The sequence below is a fragment of the Gavia stellata genome, chromosome 8 (genome assembly GCF_030936135.1).
Source record: "Gavia stellata isolate bGavSte3 chromosome 8, bGavSte3.hap2, whole genome shotgun sequence".
NCBI classification, from domain to species: Eukaryota; Metazoa; Chordata; class Aves; order Gaviiformes; family Gaviidae; genus Gavia; species Gavia stellata.
The window spans coordinates 9497368-9503367 of NC_082601.1; positions in this window are offsets into that span (position 1 = coordinate 9497368).

Consider the following 6000-nt stretch of genomic DNA (forward strand, 5'->3'; position numbering starts at 1 on the left):
AAACAACCCCAGCTCCCTCAGCCGCTCCTCATCAGACTTGTGCTCCAGACCCCTCACCAGCTTCGTCGCCCTTCTCTGGACACGCTCCAGCACCTCAATGTCCTTCTTGTAGTGAGGGGCCCAACACTGAACACAGCATTCGAGGTGCGGCCTCACCAGAGCCGAGTACAGAGGCACGATCACCTCCCTACTCCCGCTGGCCACACTGTTTCTGATACAGGCCAGGATGCTGTTGGCCTTCTTGGCCACCTGGGCACACTGCTGGCTGTTACAGTGGCATGTTACAGTCAATATTGCATTTCAAGCTTGGAAAGAGAAGATTATTTAAGCAGTTCAGCTTACCTCGTAGAAAGTGACTTTTACATTTGATATCTGTAAGAAATTACATAACTAATAATGATCAGGATGGCAAGTAGCTATTGGGACTTTGAATATGTATACACACATGCATAATATATACATATGTATACATTTATGCATAGGTTACACACATATAAATATTTTAAATGCAGGCAACTATTACTAAATACTAAACTGAACATGCTTATTTGTCTTTTCCTTTGGGGAAAATAATTATAGTAGTTGTAGTATTAACAAGATATGTGCCTTTGTCAGTTTTATTTATTCTTGCAGAACTCATTAAAAAGAAATTTCCACCCTGACTAGGATGTTCCATTCTAATACAATACTTAGAGGGGAAAAAAATAGCTAAACTACTCTAATGATACGTGTTGTCCTGCTATCCATATTCCTTTTTGGTTCCCTGGGTTGCAAACATTTTAGGCCAATGACTATCATTATCTGCTTTTACAGTGCCTGAAAAAATACAGCACGGTTCTCAAAGAATTACAGATAAAATAATAATGTAACTCAAATCTATGACTGTCTTTGTGGGTCTGTCATTTCAAACTTGCATCTAATTGTTTTTCATTTGCATTTATGTTTTGGCATCGGGACTAGTATCAGTATTTCTGCTGTGAGGGTCAAAATGAGAGGAGTCCTCCTGAAATCATTGAAGAGCAGCAGATTACATGAAAAATGAGGCTTTCCCAGTACACATTACAGGTTTTGCTTTTGTCTTGGAGTAATTTATAACAAACTACTCTTTGGGACCTAATGTTAATTAGGCTGCTTGCTGGTTCAGTCTTTTCCAGCCCACTTGCTCTAGTCTTGCTCTAAGCCATGGTCAATTTGGGCAGGCAAAGTGCCTGCTCCCTCCTTCCCACCAGCACCACCCTGTGGTGAACAATGGAAGCAGAAGTCAACTCCTTTAGTAAGGGGTATGAAGGAGCTTCTAAGAGGGAGCAGGAGAAAGAGTCAGAAGAGGCAGCCTGTTCTGTTGCAGAGCAGTCACAAGAACAGGAGCAGGAAGAGACTGAAATAATCAATGAGACAGAAATCACCTGCTCCCTATCCCTAAGTGAGCTGTGAGATATGTGAAAAGATTTTAGCTGTCAACCAGGTGAGCTAATTCTCAGGTGGTTACTTCAATGCTGAGATATTGGGGCCAGTAGTCAGGAATTAGAGGGTAAGGAAGCCCGGCAGCTGGGATCCCTTGCCAAGAATAAGGCCATTGACAAAGAGATTGGAAAAAGGCAGGAGTCCTCAGTCTTTGGCGGCGACTCCTGTCAAGTGTGAAGGACAGGTATCCCTTCAAGGAAGAACTTGCAAATTCTCGAAGGAGATGGACCAACATTGAGGGGGGCATCCAGTATCCGAGGGAATTAGCCATGTTGGAGGTGATCTATAACGACCAGGCATCCGAAGACCCGGATGAAATCCAGTGCACACAGTCCACGTGGCGAAAGTTTGTACGAAATGCAGCGACATCGTACACCCGTACCCTGGCGATAATGAGATGGACAGACACTGAGGCACCAACTGTAGATGAACTGGCCAGAAAACTCTGAGAATACGAAGATAATCTTGCTCCCTCCATGTGTGCTTGTGTCTCGGTTGTGGACAGACACAGACTGACCCAAAACATGTTTGAGCAAGCTGAGAAGGGTAGGTTTTCCTCATGCACTCCAACCAAGGCCTCAGCTATAAAGAGTCAGCCTTTTCCCATTCAAGGGAAAGGGTACCGGTGGCGCACACCACATGCAACCCTGTGGTTCTTCCTGCATGACCAGGGGGAGGACATGACAAAGTGGGATGGTGAATCTACCTGGAGACTAGAAGCTCGGATCCAGGAACTGCAAGGAAGAACAACAGCCAAAAAGCATCCATCTAGGAAAACTACTGCTCCAGTGCCTGTTTGGCCGAGTAGAAGGGCTGACCGTACTTTTGATCCTAATGAAGGGATTTCTGTTTTGCACTTACAAAAATCAAGTAATGAAGACTCAGACTAGGAGTAGAGGGGCTCTGCCTTTGGTCAGGCAGAGGAAAGGGTTTACTGGACTGTGTGGATTCGATGGCTTGGCACATCAGCCCCATGTTGGGTGCCAAAAAGGACTGTCGTGGGATAACCCCGGCTGGCAACTAAGTACCACACAGCTGCTGAACTCCCCTCCTGCCCCAGCGGCATGGGGGAGAGAATCAGAAAAGTGAAAGTGAGAAAGCTTGTGGGTTGAGATAAGAATAGTTTAATAAATTAAATGAAATAATAATAATAATAGAAATTGTAATGAAAAAGAAAATAACAACAACAAGAAGACAAACAGGAAAGAAAAGTGATACAAATGAAAACAATTGCTCACCACCCTCCAACTGATGCCCAGCCTGTCCCCAAGCAGTGTTCTCCCAGTCCGCTTTCCTTGTAGTTTATATGCTGAGCATGACATAATATGGTACGGAATATCCCTTTGGTCAGTTGGGGTCAGCTGTCCCGGCTGTGTCCCCTCCCAACTTCTTGTGCACCCCCAGCCTACTCGCTGGTGGGGCGGTGTGAGAAGCAGACAAGGCCTTGACTCTGTGTAAGCACTGCTCAGCAATAACTAAAGCATCCCTGTGTTATCAGCACTGTTTTCAGCACAAATCCAAAACTCAGCCTCGTACTAGCTACTTTGAAGAAAATTAACTCTATCCCAGTCAAAAGCAGCATGTGTGTGCATGTGGTGGGTTGACCTTGGCTGGACACCAGGTACCACCTAAGCTGCTCTATCACTCCCCTCCTCACCAGGACACGGGGGGAGAAAATAAGAAAAAAGACCTCGCGGGTCAAGAGAAAGGCAGTTTGATACAGCAAAAGCCCCACATGGAAGTAAAGGAAAACAAAAGATTTATTCTCTACTTCCCATCAGCAGGCGATGTCCAGCCACCTCCCAGGAAGCAGGGCTTCAGTACGCGTAGTGATTTTTCTGGAAGTCAAATGTTGGCTCAGCAGTAGCCAAACACTGGAGTGTTACCAACACCTTTCTAGCTACCACTACAAAGCGCAGCACTGTGAGGGCTGTTATGGGGAAAATAGACTTCATCTCAGCCAGACCCCATACAGTGCAGCAGACAGGTCATCTTGGTTGAGAACAGGACCCTGCTTGGGGGGAAAAAATAAAAAAAAGAGACAGACTCCTTCCTCTTGGGAGTGACCAGGACTGACTCTCAACCCTGGCTGATCCTCGAGATGCAGGAGAACAAAGTTACTGATACCTACACAGTTGATTCCTGGTAAGAGATGTGAGCAGTTATGAGCTGCTGCTGCCCCTGAGACACTGAGCTAATCTAGCAAGTGCACCATCTTCTTCTCTGCCTCCCAAAGCAGGCCGTCTTTTTATCGAGTATACAGACAGTCCTTCTGACTGAGTGCCCTCAGAAGAGAGAAAAGAAACAGGTATTTCTTTCCCGCTCGGAGCTGAGCCAGCTATCAATGTGGAGGTATGTGAGCGATAGCAGGGAAGGTTCACTCTAATTGCTCTATTTTATTTTTTATTCTTCCTTTGAGGATCTTATGGCACTCTGTAACCCTCTCAAATTTAGCATGACATTCCCCAAGGTAGTATCTGTGCCCCCACATGTAATTTATCTGTTAAGCTGTGGAATTTAGGTACGTCTTAGCTGCCTTTACGGTAGTTAGATCTGGTTGTGACTTCAGGAGATGAAACTTAATACCCTGTTTTCAACAATCTAGGGTGTAGACTTACCTAGGACCTTCTTTCAGCTGCTCAGTGGTGCTGGAGGTGTGGTGGTTTGCTGTTCTGGGGCAGAGGGGTGAGAGCTGGGCTGTTACAGGAAGAGGAAGAAACTGTCTATAGGAAGGGGATGGATGGAGGGAACTGGAAGTTCAGACTTGCAGCTCTTGTGCTGCAGGCTTTCAGGTATGCACTGAGCTCCTCCATGGCCCCCCATGTCCCTGGGAGGGAGAAGTACCCTTCAGCTCAGCACTCTGGCACAGAGAGAGTGGGCAGCTGTGCTGTGCTTGTTTGCTGCCCTCAGCAATCCACAGTCCCAGGCATCTGCCCACTTTGTGCACAGAGACAGCTTTGAACATAATTTAAAAACAGAAACAAAAACCCCCACCCAACAGCAAAGAAACAATGGATCATATAAAGTCTAAATTTCAAAATATAAGTTTTTTAGGAGTTCTGAGTAAATCAAAAGGTATTATCAAGATATTCTTTAGTGGAGAAACCTTTAGTTCATGCTTGTATGTAATATTTTGCAAACATGGGCAACAAAAAAACTGAAAAACCCAAACTCTTTCTCAGATAAGAGTAGCAGTAATTAGTGTTGTTGCACTTGTACCCTGACAGTAACATACTGGCTGTTTTATTTGCTCTGTAATATGTAATGAGTATTCTATTTGGATTATAAAGCAACATGATGAATGAATTGGGCTGCATCAATTGAACTTCTGTACCAGTCAGTAATCATTTTGTTTCTCAAGCTTTTATGCCTTCAGAGTGGGAATTAAAAAATAGTTTAATTAGAACGTGGGGAAGTATTCCCTTCAGTCAGCATCTGCTAACAATAAAGATAAAGGGCTTAAAGCAGTAAGGCCCAATGACTTGTCAAAGGAAGTGGGAAGTCATGAAAGATGGCTGTGTTTGTTTCTTAATCAGGCTCTAAAAACCAATAAACTGTTTTACTTAGGGTTTTTTTTTAAGTTTTTGATCATTTAATTATAATATTATCTATTTAACCAACCTACTATTTTTCAATAATTGGCCATTTTTTTAAAGACTTGTAATTAAATTGTCAGTATTTTAATTAAACAAAAATATTGGGAACATCTAGTAATAGAGTATTGAGGAAATAGATTCAAAACGAAAAATCTTTTTTATCAGTAACCTTTATAGCCAGCCTGTATCTAATTTTCCTGTTTCTTCTACAAGTTAAAAGCCAAAACAAAACATAGCTGAATGCTTTAGAAGTTAATGGGATGTCCATAGTGATATGTCCTTTCTAGTACTTTTTCTTACAGTTGGCTTTTCTGTTGGCTAACAAAAACATGTTTCTATCGAACTTAATTCCAGCAGAGAGTGTTCATTATAGAACTGAAATAATTTGGTGGTTTTAGTTTTGTATGGTCTGGTGATTTTCTGTATCCTAGCAAACAGGAAATGCCTTCCACTGTGTATGCTAATGCCATGCACGTGGAGGGACACTGGATTTGCTCTATGCACTATCTTCTATCACTGATGCACCTGCAACTCAAATTCAAGAGAAATGTAAAGCTTTTACTTTGGAATCAGCATGCTTTAAAATACATTAACTTGGAGCTGATGAAAATATCAGCGATGAAATTTAGTCTGCCATGGGAGACCTCACCTTCTGTAGCACGATGGGTCATCTGAAGACCTTTTTTTAGAGGTGAATGTCACCGCAACAGGGGAAGAGCAGTGAAATATAGCAGCTGAATTTTTCGTTTGGAAAACTCACCTAGTGACAAAAATGAGTAGCAGGTTGTTCACTTTTGTCTGTAATAGAATTCAGAAATAGCTATTTAATACCGCCATTCTGCTTTTGTTGAAATGACATTGGCTTTCTGTGCTTTGAGTTCATTCTGGTCTGTGATAGCAGTAGTAATTTTTCTTTAAAAAAAACCCAACACAAAATCCCCAC